At 41.4% G+C, this 17,419-nt stretch overlaps 1 protein-coding gene across 2 annotated transcripts in view; it reads left to right on the top strand.

Annotated features, from left to right (window-relative positions):
* NCOA3 (nuclear receptor coactivator 3) overlaps positions 1 to 17,419 on the top strand; it is a 1,019,275-nt gene that overhangs the window by 174,949 nt on the left and 826,907 nt on the right. The gene's annotated exons all lie outside the window — the stretch shown is intronic.

Raw genomic sequence — 17,419 nt, 5'->3', positions numbered from 1 at the left:
CTGTAGAAGAGACATGCAGTCTCTCTCTTGAGTGGCACTTCCCAGCCTCCTTGCACATAAAATGATAGCATGGAATCGGCCATTGGAAATGCAAGGCCTACTGTTAATTTGTTTTTGACACTTTTATATCCATTATTTAATGTGATGTGGGGGGGGGAGCTTAAGGTGCCTTGTATACACATGCAATATTTTCTCTGCCTGAAACCTGCTTTGTTCCCACTATTCCTTTTTTAAAAGTAATACTAAATATGTAGAATTTAAAGACATAGCCATATTAGGAGTTTACCACATCACTAAATAACCCGGCTTACCTTTCCCAATTTGAATCTTAACTTGGGATGCAATCAGGTATTATCATACTCAAAATGCATCCAATGCCAGCAGCCAAGTGCAGCCCAGCTAACTTCCAGCTAGAAGCTGTGCTCAGCCGGCCAATTTGCAAAGCCAGAAAATAGGCTGGCTGAGCAGGGCTTCTAGCTGGAAGTTAGCTGGGCTGCACTCAGCCAGCGGCATCAGTGGCATTTTGAGTATGATAATACCCAGCTGCATTCCAAATTAATATTCAAACTGGAAAAGGTAAGCCAGGTTATTTAGTGATATGGTAAACTCCTTAGTCTGGACCTCTCTGCAAAGGGATCTTGTAGCATCTTTGAGACTAACTGAGAGAAAGAAAATGATAGCATAAGCTTTCATAGACTTAAGCCTACTTCATCAGATGCACTTCACTCCATGCATCTTCCCAGCCAACACCAGGAAAGATTCTAGAGCAGATCATTAAACAGATAGTCTGTAAGCACTTAGAAAGGAATGCCATGATCACTAAAAGTCAACATGGGTTTCTCAGAAGCAAGTCATGGCAGACTAATCTTATCTTTTAACTATTTTTTATAAGAGTCAGAAGCTTGGTAGATGAAGGGAATTCTCTTGATTTCAGTAAGGCCTTTGACAAAATCCCCCATGATATTCTTGCAAACAAACCCTCATAAAATGTGGGCTAGACAATGCTACTGTTAGTGGATCTGTAGTTGGTTGACTGACCGAACCCAAATGGTTCTCACCAAAGGCTCCTCTTTATCCTGGAGAGAAGTGACTAGTGCCACAAGGTTCTGTCCTGAGTCCAGTGCTATTCAACGGGGGCGTTTCCACTTGCGATTTAAAACAATTTTAAATACAGCGGTTTGTTTTAAAGCGACTCAAAATAAAGCGAGTGTTATTCTGCTTTTCAAATCACTTTATTTGTATCGTTCCCGTTTACGTAACATTTTATTTTGATTCGCTGTAATTGATCCGGTTTCGTTACCATTCATGGATGAATTGGTGTTTATTTAAATCGGTTTTGTTACTTTTTCGTTCACATTCACTTGTTTCGGCTGTCAATCAAAGAGACGTCATCATGACATCACAAAAATTCGGAGTAACATGCACCAATATAACCTTTACCCGCGTTCCCACTACCTGACCGTTTTTAATTCATTTTAAATTTCTCGTTTTTTTTAAAAGAGCCAATGAGGAGGCGCTTAAGCTCTTAAGAGTCCTAAACGCCTAAGCTCTTAAGAGTCTAAGAGGGAAAGATGGCGGCCACGACGGATGGGGACAAAGAAAGGGCAACTCCCCCAAGCCAGCCCATCGTGCTCCGCTCCTCCCATCCTGTGGAACCCGAATCAGACGCTGAAACATTCCCATTTAAATACCACGATTCGTATCTCGGATCAAGGGATAACCCGGGGTAAAACCTACTATTTTTTTGCGCCGGTTTATAGGCTTCTGATCCAGTTTAAATGTTTGGATTCGAATCAGATTCGAAACGCAGTGGGAACGATAGCGGGTTACTCTAGAACTGTTCTAGAGTTAATTCGGGATTGAGTGAGAATGATACACCTTGGATTTGATTTGTAAACTGGTGTATAAGCGAGTGGGAACGCGCCCAACATCTTTATCAATGACATGCATGATGGAATAGAGGACATGCTTATCAAATTGGCAGATGACACTAAATTAGGATGGGTAGCTAATACCCCCAGAGGATAGGATCAGAATTCAAAATGACCTTAACAGATTAGAGAGTTGAGCCAAAACAAACAAAATGAATTTCAACAGGGAGAAATGTAAGGTACTACCCTTAGTCAGAAAAAATGAAATGCACACATATAGGATGGAGGACACTTGGCTTAACAACAGTACATGTGAAAGGGATCTAGGAGTTTAGTAGAGCACAAATTAAACATAATAATAATAATAATAATAATAATAATAATAATAATAATAATTTATTTATATACCACTTTTCCAAAATGATCAAAGCGGTTCACAACATCAAATATCAAATAACCATTACAAAACAGAATAAAATAGACAGAATAACATAGACATGAGTTGACAGTGTGACGAAGCAGCTAAAAAAAATGTGAGATGCTGTCTGGGCAACAGGGATGCAAGTCCATGATCACACTCTTCTCCTCCACTAGTGAGTAGGAGAAAAGGATTGAATTTCCTTTTAAATTACAGCAACTATAACTACATTTTCTTCTCTGTATACACCTTAGCATATTTACTAATTAAAAAATGTATATCCCATATAGCATATTTCATTCAGAATGTTGTCCTATTTTTGGTGACTGTGCAACCAGCCACTGTGAGGCAGACCATTGGTCCAAAGTATCAAAGTGACAACTCACTATTTACTTAAAGTATTTATGTCATGCCCTTTAGGCAAAATGGCTCCCAGATGAGCTTACAAGATAAGTAGCACAAACAGTTCTTGCCCTCTAAATCTAAGACATGACACACAAGCAGTAAGGGACTGACTCTTCCCAAAATTGCTATAAAAGTATGGGATGCAAAAGAATGAATTTGAAGCTAGGACCATAAGAAAAGGGAGGCAGATGCTCTGTCAAAGAGCTTTGGCTCCATCTGCTAACACATATAAATTTTTTGTTGGCCCTCCCAATGTTTTGAATTAAATTGCTGTGATGACTGGGACTGCTGGGAGTTACATTTCAACGGCATCTGGAGGACTGCAAAATGTGCACCTGAACACAAGAGAACAGCTGAGGCATGAGCAAAATTCTGTTTCAATATGGTCTGAGCTTACATGTTTGCCTACATTCACAGGAATGTCATATGTTGTTGCCATTTTAAGCTAAGACTTAGAACAAAGCTTGGGAAAGTTACTTTCTGAAATATAACTGGACATTGACTGTGGGATGTTAGGATTCTGGCAGCTGTGATCCCAAAAAGTCATTTTTGCAAATACTTCTTCTTGAGGCTTCACAGGCTCATATCCTCCCAACTGTTCTGATTTAGCAGAGACAGCCTCAATTAATCCTCTCTTATTCCACTTTTTCAGCTGTTTTTAAAATGTTCCAGTTCCTTTTCTTTTCCTCCCAGTTTTCCCCTTCAACCTGATCTTACTTCAACTGCACACAGAGTTCAAAGTGCAAAATTAGTTTGCACTACTTTCTAAGTAGTGAGCATGCTGCTAGGGCTGCCATGAATCTAGCTACATCCTTTCTCTACAAAATCCTTAAAATAGTCTTACTATGATGGCTCATGGACAAAAGAGAAAAAAACAGGACCGGAACAGACCAGCAAAATACACCACCTTCCCAGCAGCTTGGGGGCATGGCATATGCACAACACATGCCCCCAAGCCATCAGGAAGCCGCCATGAAGCTGTCCGGTCATTTACATGGTGGCAGCTTTTCAGTGCTTTGGCAACGTGGCATATAGAGGCTGCATGCTGCAGGAGTACCCAAAGCTGCAGCAGTGGTAGAAAGGGTGCCCTTTTTCTGGTGCAAAACGGAACGGCATTTTGCTGCTTCTTTTTGTGCCAGAAAAAAGCCAGATTGGGGCTGTGATGTGCAGTTGCCATGGCCCCAATCTGGCACACACCATGGCCCCAATCGTGAAAGCTGCCCCTTTGGGCTAGTTTGTTTCAGCCTATTGTTGTACTTTGAGAACCCTTGGTATACTGAAGGGAATGCTGTGGATGTAGAATTTGGCTGAGGCAAGGATGAAGAATATTTAGGGGCTATGCACACTGGGCCATAAAGCCCAGCCTGGGGGTAGAGTCAGGGCATGGCATCCACCTCCAGGGCAGCATGATGCTGTGCACTGCTCCACATGGCATGTGGCATTACGGCGCTTCTCTGGCACTGTGTCAGAGGACTGCCTTAAAGCTGTGCTGCCACAGCTACCACGTCCTTTCCAGGGTGCAAAAAGGAGCCACTTTTTGCAGTTTCTTTTTGCGCCCTGACAAAGCCAGATCGGGGCCATGGCATGCGGTTGCCGTGGCACTGATCCAGCGCAGCTGGAGGCGATTGCAGGCCGCCCCTTAAAGATGTCTGCACAGCCTCCTAGACTGCTAGATGTTTTGTACTACATCTTTCATAATCCTTTACCACTGGCCATGTTAGCTGGGGCTTCTCAAAGTTAAGATCTAAAACATTTGGAGAACCCAAAATTATACACTATTGTAGAACAAGAGTGTGATGTATCTCTTTGAGACTGACCTTTTAATAATCTCATGTGTAACTATGACTGTATAGAGGAACATGGAATCATAATCCTTAAAGATGTTAATAAATAGACAAAACCCAAATATTCATTTACCAAAGTAACTTTGACCCGGATATTATGCTGAGTGACTGGACGACATATGGTGGGCATGTTTGTTTGCAGGCTATTTACTGGCTATTATATGCAGCCTTGTCTTTCTGTGAACAGTCTCCCTTCCACTTAAACCTTCATTTTCTTCAAAACTGACCTCCCTTTTGTTTGCTTTAATCTCAATGGCCTTCCAGAGTGGAAACTCATTCTAAACCTCACCTTTACTCACTTCATGCTGTGTTGCAAAATCTGCCTTGTTGGAGTGAAAATCTTCTGTCTGGTTAATACCAATAAAGAACCTTTTAATAGTTAACATCTTAATAGTGTGCTCATGTTTGAAGCAATAATATTAACATCTCTTTTGTAGGAGGAATGACCATTGTGATGCTCTTTGAACTGCATGCACTTGGCAATCCATCATCACATGGAATTTTTTAGCTTCTAGGGTCTAAAACACATGTGGACATGAGATTCGGCTTACCATACTCTCCTGATAACTATGGCAGTTGTAGGGAGGTGTGGGAGAATCTTCAAACGTCATATTTTCTTCAAAGTTTCAACACATCAAACTGGAAAACATCCTGATGGAAGACCTAGCGATATACCTTCCAAATGTCTCAGTTTGACAGGGACAGTCCTAGTCAGCCTCCACTGTCCCACTTTTTCAACTGTTTTTAAAATGCCCCAGTTTCTCTCTCCTCCCACTTTGCCCCTTTGTCCTCAGCTTACATCAATTGCAAAATGAACTCAAAGTTCAAAAGTAGTCCCCTGTAGGCTTAAGCAAAAGCAAACTGCTACACCCTCTCCAGGCTTGTGGGTTCTTCCTTATTAATAGCCGTTACCATTTTGACCATACTATGATGCTGATTAGCCATATACATCCCAGTTTTCATATGTGAAATGTTTAAGAGTATGCAGTGCAGTTGGACCAAGCTGAGCTCAGAAAACCTGCATCTTTGGACTAAACTTCCAGAATCCCCAGCTAGTAGGACTGCTAACTAGGATACTTGATAGTCTTGTTAAATTGGCACAAACAGGCATTAGGGGTTTCCTTATGCCTTGATGATGACAGAAGGGAGAAAGGGAATTTTAACAACAGGAATTCCATGCCACCATAAAGAATAGGAGTGGGAATTTCCTTGGGGAAAGAGCAGCACTGGTGTCTCCAAGACCAGCCTTTTCCTGCCATGCTTCCGGATTTAAGCCACACCCAGAGCCTCAACAGAAAGAGATTTCTTTTATTATTTAATTTTGACAGTGTGCAGGGAGTTTATCACACGGGAGGAATTTCTCTTAATTTCGAATGAAAAGAAAATGGGGCCAAAACGCATTCACATGAATTCGCTAGTTCAGCGAATTTACGTGAATTTGAATTGCGTTCGAACTGTCTTCCCATTTCCTGAAAATAGCTTGCCATTGCCTGAAATTGTGTGTGATCACTTCTCACACAATAACGTGAAACCCCATGATTGCATTCGGACTGACTCCATTGCCTGAAATTGCGTGTGGTAGTTTATCATGCAATAACGTTAAACCCCATGATTGCGTTCGGATTGCCATTGGATTATACTTCCAATTTCCCTTGTCTGATAACGTCCCAGGTGAACTTTGGAAATGTGGCAGATACTAGAAACATTTGTACTGTTGTGTTCCTTCAAGTCATTTCTGACTTATAGTGACCCTAAGGCATGAGGTTTTTCTTGGCAGATGAGGTTTCTTTCCTCTGAGGCTGAGACAGTGTGATTTACTCAGGATGATTCTTTGGGTGTCTTTGGCAGAGTGGGGATCTGAATCCTGGTTCCCCAGAGTTCTAGTTCATCTCTCGAACCATTTCATCACACTGGCTCTCTGCTGGAATCATTTTGTACTTTGGGAAAGCTCCTGGGAGTTGGAATGTCTTCAGATACAAGGTATGCATGCTGTCCCTGACTTCTTTTTAAAGCAGAAGTTGGCAATGGTGGAGAGTCTGTTGCCTGAGCCCTACATTCCCCCCCCCCCCCCCCGGTAAACTAAAGCCACCTCTTCAATCAAACTGGAAGTGACTGGCAAGTAGGAATGGAAATAATATTTTCTGTTATTCATTTCTTGACTGAAAAGTTGATTCTCAGAAGTTGGGAAATGGCATTGAGATGAAAAGTAGAGCAACGGTTTTGGTTTTGGTTTTGGTTTGGGGATTTTTGCAATTTTTCTCAATATTTCAACATCTTGATGGTAAGAACTGTTCAAAAATAGAACATACTGCTTTGGAGAATGGTGGAGTCTCCTTCTTTGGAGGATTTTAAATAGAGGCCAGGTGGCCATCTGTCAGGAGTGCTTTGATTGTATATTACTGCATGGCAGAGGGTGGCCCTTGTGTTGTCTTCCAACCCTATGATTCCATGATTCTAAAACAGAGGACTGAACTCTGCAAGTAGAGCATTTCACCACCCTATCCTGGCTTGGTATAGGACAGGTTTATACTGAACAGCTTCTCACAAATTGTCTATTACTACTACTGTTTTTGTTGTATTTTAATTGCCAGATAATGGAGAGAGGCATTTGTGGGATGTACTGCTAAATGTACAGAAATAACATGGTTGGCCTGGGATACTATGGACCATTACTTTTTCAGGAAAGGGCACCATTTACTACTGTGCCTCTAGGTTTGTGCAACTTCCTGAAAGACCTACAGCAAGGGCAGAAAACAGATAGTTTTCCAAATGTTGTTGGACAGCAGCTTTCTTGTTTCTAAGCCAATAGAGACAATGATGAGGGATGATGAAAACAACAATCTAACAAGACCTGGAGGGCAAGACGTTTCCCATCCCTGGCCTACAGGCTTTTCTTTTCCATAGAGACCAAAGGTGGAGAAAGCTGACAGAAATAATTCATGCCAGAGAAGGAGAAAAAGTTAATCAGAGAATAACCTGCTTGATGAATGCAGATGGTAGTTATTTATTAGAAAATGACTTCCAGAATCTCAGGAATTCTGGGAGTTGTCCAAAAAAGTAACTTTTACAAATTCTAAAGCAATATCATTCAGAAACAAAGGGAATAACTGCATCCACAACCAGGAACTCAATATTCACACAGCACAATTATAACAGAGGGTTTTTAGAAGGAAACTGTTTACTACAACATAGGTCAGATTTCCAAGATGTGATGGTATTTTTATGACTTATGACAGCAAGGAATAATATTTTCAAAAGATTTATTGACAATGCCACAGTAGCCAACATGAAATGTCATCATCCAGTTTCAATTGTATCCAGAGAACAAATGTTTTGTCACTTAGAGTCTGGGTTGGCTGGACATGCTCTGCACCAGAGTTTGGCAATTTGTGACCCTCCAGATGTGGTTGGAACACATTTCTGATTGCCCCACGGAACTGATAATGTTGGACGGAAGGAGAGGCTGTCCAGCAATATCTGGAGGGTCACAGTTTGTCCACCACTCTTCTAATCTTTCCCTTCTAGGCCAGAATGACACTGCCGAGATTAGAAAGATCATAAACCATACACTTCTGCTATCCCAATTTGGCAGGGACAAGTCCCATTAATCCTCTGCCACCCCGCTTTAAGAATGGCTTTTAAAATGTCCCAGTTTTCTTCCCCTCCCCCCATTTTCTTTCTCTTCACCTTACTTCCATTGCTGCAAACTGAGTTCAGAGTAGAAAAATAGTTCACACTCAACACAAGACAGAGAGGAGGTGGTAGAATTTTTCCCTTTCCAGGAAGCTCAGGCAAAAGAAAACTGCTGCAGCATCTCCTCACTTGTGTTCTTCCTCATTAATACCCTGGCAAAGCTCTGACGTTACTTGAGCCTATGTCCCAGTTTTCATCACCGATATGCTGGAGGGTACAGAAACCTGAAGAACTAAACATTTTAAAAGATGTTCATGGAAGGACATTGAGAAACTGGAGCGTGTCCAAAGGAGGGCGACAAAAATGGTGAAGGGTCTGGAAACCATGCCCTATGAGGAACGACTTAGGGAGCTGGGGATGTTTAGCCTGGAGAAAAGAAGGTTAAGAGGTGATATGATAGCCCTGTTTAAATATTTGAAAGGATGTCATATTGAAGAGGGAGCAAGCTTGTTTTCTGCTGCTCCAGAGAACAGGACCCGGAACAATGGATGCAAGCTACAGGAAAAGAGATTCCACCTGAACATTAGGAGGAACTTCCTGACAGTAAGGGCTGTTCGACAGTGGAATGCACTCCCTCGGAGGGTGATAGAGTCTCCTTCCTTGGAGGTCTTTAAACAGAGGCTGGATGGCCATCTGTCAGGGATGCTTTGAATTTAATCTCCTGCAATGCAGGGGGTTGGACTGGATGGCTCTAGTGGTCTCTTCCAACTCTACAATTCTATGATTCTATGATTCTAAGTGTGATTGAGATGGCTACTCCCCCAAAGCAATAATATGTCCCAGGAAATGGAGGTCTGAACAGGCCTTGGGACATTAAAGTCTTGCAACAAGTGGATTCCTTTAACAACTGAGCAGAAATACTTTTTTCTCCCCCACATAGGAAGAAAACTAACAACATGGATGGAGAGACATGGGAGATGCTTTCTTTCAGCAGTATAATAAGCCAGCAAATCCCAGCTGTGGAGACCTGGAGCAAAAGGGCAAATGATACAGCATCCATTCTATGCTTCATAATCAAATTGAAGAAGAGATCAAAGTAGCAAAAGATGAGAGGGTAAAGAATAATTATTGGCTTGGTTTTCCTTCTGCCTTGCTGATGTGTTTGTGTCACAGAGAATGAAGGCCAAGTCAGAAAACAAAATAACCTCATCTCACCATTCAGTTTCACCATATCCTCAAATACATCTTGATATATGTTCCAGATACATAAAATAAACCCTGCAACATGTGCAGGAGAAAAAGTAAGTATGATTGGAAAGAAAACAAGCTTTCTCCTTCACAAATGTGGTAATTACCCATGAAGAAAACTGGAGATACTGGAGAAGCAGAATATCTGAGAGAGTCGAGATTATAGCAATAAGATGTAAAATCAATTCTGGTGAAGAATGCCAAAGTTGCAGAACAGCCAAACCAAATCTTCTAAGCACAATTGCTGATTACATTGGATGAATGATTAAGTAGCCACTCCTTGCAAATCTTGAAAGATTTTGATGGAGTTTAGGGGATGAGGCAGTCCCACATTCATGACTCAGTAATAATAATCCCTTCCCAACCTTCCCAATCTGTTGTACCACCACCACAGTGTGGTCATGCTGGTTGAGGAGAAAGCAGTTGTGGTTTGACATGTTGGGAAGGTACTAGATTGGGGAAGGCTGTTCTAGACAGATCACATTAAACACGCTTGTCATCATTTTGCTTATAGTCTATACTGGTATCTTATCTTATCCTGAGTTGAGGAAATTCAGCCTTCCACAACTTTCTGAATTCAACTCTCCAAAGCCCAAAACAGCATGGAAATGGCAAGAAATTACAGCAGACCAGAGATCATGTGTTCTTATAACTCCCAGGAAATTTTTAAACAGAAGTAGCTGCAATTCAGACTCCTAACCTGAGGGGTTTAAGAAAATCTTCAAGGAAAGTGACCTTCCTTGGGTAAGTCTTCAGGGAAAGTGTTCACTCTTGAGGCAGACAAAGTTGAATAAGACACCTTATTCACCTCAGAACAATATGTGGTGAATGATCAATAAGCAAAGATTGCTAACTTTTATTTTCCTGCTAGTTATCTCAGTTGCATAAAATTTCCAAAACAGTCAGAAAATATTATATACATACATAGATATATATATTTCCCTGTTTGTAATCTTGTAACCTACTGAAAAACACCCTGCTGTGCAGGCCTTAAAAGAAGGATGCACTTGGGCCCTGTTCAGATCAGCCTGAAAGGCTGGCCTGGGGGTGGAGTCGGGCCATTGTGGCCAGATGATGCATGCCCTGATTCTGCCCGCCAGGACACTATGATGCCCTGTCCATATGACACAGCGCCAAAGGAGCGCTGTACAGCCATGGCAACATGGCTATGGCACTCTTTCCAGGGTGCAAAAAGGAACAGCTCCTTTTTGCATCCTGGAAAGGCCGGATCGGGGCCACGGTGTGTAGTTGCCATGGCCCCGATCTGGCTGAAGAAGGGGCAGCTGGAGGCTGCTCCTTTGGGGCGACTGGTACAAACGCTTGGTCTGCTTTAGTCTTTATTGTTTCATTAAAAAAAAGAAACAAAAAAAATAAGAAAAGGAAATGAAAAGTCTGAATACTGTTAGGCATTAATCCATTTGTAGAGTGCCATCAATGGGCATAGCAATTTGGAGAGTAATACGGAATGAAGCTGTTACCAACAATCTAAAATTCTACAAAGGCAAAGGAATAATGAAGGGAGGGGGTTAAAAAGAGGGAAGCAAGGGTAGGAAGGTAATTTCTAACTTGCCCTACCTGTAAGTCAGGCAGCTGGAAACTCCCCAAACACAAGGAGGAAGAGGAAGCAGCGTGAAGAAAGTAAGGGAAAGCCCATAGCACTTTCAGCTGAGTTATTTTGTCTTTTTTTTGGGGGGGGGGAGTGTCTTCTGAAGGTATACAGATTGCCCTAAAGGTGACGCAAACAATTGGTCCATCTGGCAGCAGAATTCTAGCCCAATACATTGTACTCCAATTGTGATTTACAGATGACTATCATAATACTGGTTTAGATCCTGCCACCTGTTCTCATGCTTTTAACAGCAGTTTAACCTAAAGACACTAGTTACAAGGTTAGGAAACTGGGTCCCTCCAACTGCTTTCTGGACTACAATTCCTATAATCCTTCACTGTTGGCTATACTGGCTAGGGCTGATATAGGTGTGGGCCAAAAATATCTTGTGGTCTGCAGTCACATTAAAGAAAGTTATATTTTTATCTTTTAACCACAATGAACCTCAACAACTGTTTCCCGCAGAACAAGATGCTATTGGATACACAGAGGCAGACTCAATCATTTGTCCTGGTCAGCTGACATGGCCTATTTTTCATCTGTTTCACCAATCCTCCCCCCACCCTCGTCGCCACCGCCTCTCTTTTCTGACTGCTAGATGACCTGAACACACAATTCACATTAATAAAAAGAAGTCAGTTCAAGCAAGAAGGGCTTAGGAAACAATTATTATTATTCATAATAGTACTAGTACTAATACAATGTTTATATTATAAAGCCAGTTATCAATTCTTCTTCTTTTAGGGTAGTATAAATAAGCTTACACAACAAAACTTTTTGTCTTAAAATTTCCATTTAAAATGCCAGTTTTGAAAAGACACAATGAAAAAAACAACAGTGACCCGGTGTGGTGTTGTTGTTATTATGACAAGTTCTGCTCGGTTAGTAGAAATCCCTCCTTCCAAAATATACACAGCTCCAACTAGCAATCCCAACATGCACACCTTATTCCCTGCTGCTTTCACTATTCTGTTCTTGTTCATAAATATATTCCTTCCTGCAATTACTTTATTGTCATTCCTGACAAAGCTGATTTATAATCAGCTGATCATAGCTGAAGCCATTGGAATCTAAAGTTGGCCCGTTATAAAAGACAGTCTGCTGTTCAGCACTGCTGGGGCCTATTATGCAGAAGTGGGAAATCTTTCACTGTTGGAGCTCTTTATCAGTAATAATTGCAGAGAGGCAAGAATTTTACTATGCACACCTTGCCATTTCACTCAGAACTGCAGCCGGTTATTTGAAGATGCACACCGGCCAAAATCCCATTCTCTTCACGGGGTATAAGGAACAAGTGACCTTCCAGATCAGAGCTGAAGGTATGTTACCTTTATTGGACTACAGTTGCAACATTGTTTACTCGGGCTAGAGGATGCCAGCAATTGTATTCCAAAAAAGTAACTTTTTCAAGCTGCAATACAGACCACCAATGTTATAGGTAGTGAATAAACCAGACATTTTGAGAGTTGGACTTTAAAAAGGAACTTCTCCCAGCTTTGCTCCAGATGTTGGATTACAGCTCCCATTCTCCCTCACCATTGGCTGTGTGGCCTACAGCTGATGGGAGTTGTATTTGTGGTTGTCAAACAGTATTGTCTATTCAGAATGGCAGTGGTTCTCCAGAACAGCTGATAAAGCTCTTACCTTCCCCTGCTTCTTTTAGATCCTTCTAAGGAGGAGACACTAAAGAATGAGCTGTCCCATATTTGGGAGGATATTTTGGTGTCCACTTCTGAACAGACCTTGGACAAGCTACTTTTCTTTTTACTAAAGAGCCAGTAGCCCCAGCCGGTATGGCCAGTAGGGATGATGGCTAGGGTATTCTCTAAGAAGTGTTATCCAAAAACTAATTTTTCTAAGCTTAAGTTCTGAACTTCAAATTTCTGTTGACTGCTTTGTACTATCTGCCATGTCCAATAAAAAGCATGGAAATATGGTGAAAGTACAAGTGATCTAACACTGAAACACAGCCCATCTCTAAATTCTGAAATAAGAGGAAGTGTTGCCAGAATACAAGTTTTCTGTATTATATAATGTCGTTTGTTTTAAGGTATCCAAACTGAAAAGGCAAAATGTGGATATGGTGACATCAGATCTCAAAGGATATCTGAATTTCCAAATTAGTGAATCCATGATTATTTTAGACAAACCTGGGAACTGCAGTTCACAAGAGTAGTTCCCAATTGTTGCTGCCCTTTGTAGTTTGCCACACTTATTGCCCAAGTTTTAAAGGTGAAATATGAACCAGCTTTTTGAATTCTCTGGCCAAAGCATAACAGATCAAACTAGCTGGAGGTGAAGAGCAGCATCTAGTGGTAGCAAATAAAATAAAATAAAATAAAATACATACTTCCATTCACTGCTTTTGTCTCCTTATGTTGTGGTTGTTAAATTCCTTCAAGATTTTTCTGACTTAAAGGTTACCCTAAGGCAACCCTATCATGGGGTTTTCTGGGGCTGAGAGTATGTGGTTCATGTTAAGGAAAATGCAACATGGGATATACAGTAATAGGAATAAAACATGTATGTGAAAGTCACACAGGCGGGATACAGACGGGCAAAAAGGGGTGTGTTCATGACGTCATGAAGTTATAGCCTTCAGATGGCCCTTACCTGAATGCCGCCATGAACACGCCGCCCGCATGCCCCAAGCGGGAAGAAGCGGCATTAAAAAGGTGCTGCTTTTCCCCGCTTCTTTTCTATATACTGCGCAACTGCACAGCTCCGTCTATAAGCTGCTGCACCGGTACGCCAGAATTGTTATGCTGCTAATTTAAGTTGCCCATTTAAAAGCTCCGTGTCTGCTGCGTCGCATAATGACTCGGGGTCCTGGAACATGCGCAGTTTGCACCGAGGCTCCAATTAGAGCGTCAGATGCCATGCAGATGTGGAAGCTGCAGCACAGCTGCACTCTATTTTAATGCTCGTAACCCTAACCCTAACCCTAACCCTAGAGCAACATGTACGCATGTGCTGCTAGAATTGTGGAAAGTTTGGAATTTAAAGTGAACCCCTACACACATTCCTGTGCCATTTTCACCTAACAATAAAAAAATGCTAAAACTTTAAATATTTACACATGTACAAGGGAGGTGATGGGGGATGGCAGGGGGACAGCGGTGGCAGCGGCGACAGCTGTGGCTGTGCACTGCAGATTCAGCAAGAGCGCGGGGACCAAAGGAGAGGAGGCATCCATGATGCTGGTGACATTGGCAACGTGCAAGCGGACAAGGATGCCAACACCAGCTGATCACCAGCTGGCAGGAGACCACCATTGTTCTTGGGTAGGGCGGGGGGAAAAGTTTAAAGGGGCCTGGGCGCTTTAAATGTGCACATATGCTTTCTGCCGCCGGTGCTGACCGCCGCAGCTGCGCATCCGCCAGCCAGCAAAAGAAAAAAAAAGCCCTGTTTTTGGCTGCCCGTGCGGAACCTGCCTCTCTCTTTGCAGCATCCTGCGAGGTGGCGGTATGGAAACTGCGGGTCAGAAACGGCCCCAGGTGAGGCGTCTTCACTGCCCCCCATGTGGAAGCCCCATATATCTTAGCCACGCCCCCGGGGCGGGCGGTCTGGAGGCTCCATATTCAGCAGAATACATCTCCAAGACGTCTTCCCCTGCCCGTCTGTATCCCGCCAATGACTAAGCAAGAGCAATTAAGGTGAAAAAGCTAATGTAATTTAGAAGTCTTGAATGTCAAGGACAGAATTATAGAATGTACAATTGGAAACACCTGAGATTCATTAAGTGTACAAGGTAAAATGATGAAATACTTGGGTTGGTCTTAAGTATGGGTTGAACTATGTGAACCAATCAAAATGAACTTTGTGGGTAGTTGTGGATAGTTGGAGTGTTTTGGAGATATTGGAGATTGTAGAGATTGTGAGGGCATTAGTATTTGTATATAGTAGAATAAAGTAGATCTTTTATATAAGACTACTGAGTTGTCTGGTGTCTTGAGTGAAGATACAAGAACCAGCAGAATCCTGGAGAAGTTTGGAGACATCTCAGGAAGAAGAGTGAGAAGGCTTGGAGAGTTTGTCAGGGTCTTCAGCTTATTCTCTGAAACTCTGCTGCTTTGGAGAAAAGCATTAACCACTGATCAAAGCTGATCAGCACCGCTGCATAACAAGGTGGTGAGTTAGAGCCAGAGGTAAAGAGCTACAACTCCCATCATCCCTGACAGTTCACCCATGGGATTCCATGGCCCCGCAAGAATTTAAGCCCTGATCTTCAGAGACGTAGTCCAACATTCAAACCCCTCTGGCTCTTTTGTCTTGTCTTCTTAGCCTGGTCTAGAAATTCAGTCCAATTGTTGTTTCTGTGCAAATTTGATTTGCTTGATTTGCTTCTATGCTGTTTTTACTCTTCCTTCATGGACACTATTCAACTTTTCTTCAATAAAGAAAAGATAGAGAATTACCATTCTGCTGTATGTCCAAAGTTGCCAGCTTTTCAACCAGTCATTGCAGCTGTGCTTTTTAAAGGTAACTTGATATGCAGGTATTAATTGGTGACATAACCACCAATATTTCACAGAGGAAAACTGAGATACATGTGACAAGCAACATCAGAGTGTAGTCAAGATGGCAAAAGTTATTAATAAGGAAGAACACACAAACTAAGAGAGGTTGCAGAAGTTTGCTTTTGCCTGACTTTACTGGGTAGGGGAAGATTCCATTCCCTCTTCTCCTCTCCAGCCCTGCTAAAAAAAATTGAGTGCAAACTTCCTTTGCACTTAGAATTTACTCTGTAGCAATTACAGTAAGCCAAGGACAAAGAGGGAAAGCAGGGGGAGATAAAAGAAACGGGGACATTTAAAAAGAGTTGAAAAAGTGGGGCAACAGAGGATTAATCAGGACTGTAATCACCACAACTACATCAGTTTGAAAAATGGAAACAGTATTTTTTTAAAAAAAGAATTGGATAGTTGGAGTAAATTAAACTTATCTTGGATGGGAAGAATAGCAACAGTTAAGATGATGGTCTTGCCCAAAATGATGTTCCTCTTCCAGTCACTCCCGATAATAATAAACAACAAGCCATTTTTGAAGTGAGATAAAGATATAAACAAATTTATTTGGAATAATAAGAAACCCAGGATTAAGGCAAGAGTCATCCAAGATTCGATTGAAAAAGGTGGTTTGGCCTTACCGAACCTCAAATGGTGCTATTATGCAGCTGTATTAGAGTGGTTGGTGGAGTGGATTAAATTAGAAAACAGAAGGGTTCTTAATTTAGAGAAAATAGATTTAAATTATGGGCTACGTGGTTATTTAATATATGGGAAAACCAAATTAGACAGGAATTTTAATGATCATATAATAAGGAAATCGTTGATAAGAATTTGGAATAGATATAGGAAAATGTAGTGCCCGATAATACCCTTATGGACATCACCTAATGAAGCCCTGTGTAATAGAATTATAATAAAGGAGGAAGGTTGGGTAACATATAACCAAATAACAAAGTTGACAGGAAAGGGGAGAGAGATGAAAATGCAAGAGGAACTGGAAGGAGAAGGTTATAGTTGTGACTGGTTTTCATATAGGCAATTTAAAGAGAGATTTTTGGTGGACAATAAAATGGAAGGTATTGGGGTAACAGAAAGTCAATTAGAAAACATAATCCGGAACCCAAAAAAGAGGATCGCAAAATTCTATGAATTAGTTAGAAATTTTGAATTGGAAGCAGAGGTAATTAAACATTATATGATCAAATGGCCCAAAGACTTGAAGGCAACTATCCAACTAGAACAGTGGGAAAAAGTCTGAAAAGGAAGATTAAAGATAACACCTAGTGCGAAGATTAAGGAAAACGTTTATAAATCAATGTTTAGATGGTACCTGACACCCTTTAAGCTATCCAAATTGTATAAGCAAAGTAATATCTGTTGGAAATGTAAAAGGGAGGTGGGCACCTACTTCCATTGTTGGTGGAGGTGCCCTAAAATAGCCAAATTCTGGAAGGAAATACATAATGAAATAAAGAAAATGATAACACTTAAAGGAAAAATGAATCCTAAAATGTATCTTCTAAACATTACCGAGGACATTAAAGAAGAAAAAGGCAAAGAGAAAATTTTATTTTATATGATTGTTACGGCAAGAGCATTGATTGCAAAGGTGTGGAAGTCGGAAGAAATACCCTCGAAGGAAGACTGGCGGCTAAAAAGGATGGAATTTTATGAGACGGATAAGTTAACTAAGTTGAGGGGAGAGGACACTCTGGATGCTTTTTATAGAGAATGGGATCCTTGGATAAAATATTTACAAATATAGGGAATGGATAGGATTCCAAGTTTTCTAAGTAATAGAATAGTATATGTAGGTATCCATAATCTGTTAGGTTAGTGGGGGTATTAAGGATTTAGATCTGAGTAAGAGATCAGGCTTA

The sequence above is a fragment of the Sceloporus undulatus genome, chromosome 4 (assembly GCF_019175285.1).
Source record: "Sceloporus undulatus isolate JIND9_A2432 ecotype Alabama chromosome 4, SceUnd_v1.1, whole genome shotgun sequence".
Classification (NCBI taxonomy): Eukaryota; Metazoa; Chordata; class Lepidosauria; order Squamata; family Phrynosomatidae; genus Sceloporus; species Sceloporus undulatus.
The sequence above is the reverse complement of the archived record's forward strand: the minus strand, read 5'-3'. Positions and strand labels throughout refer to the sequence as shown.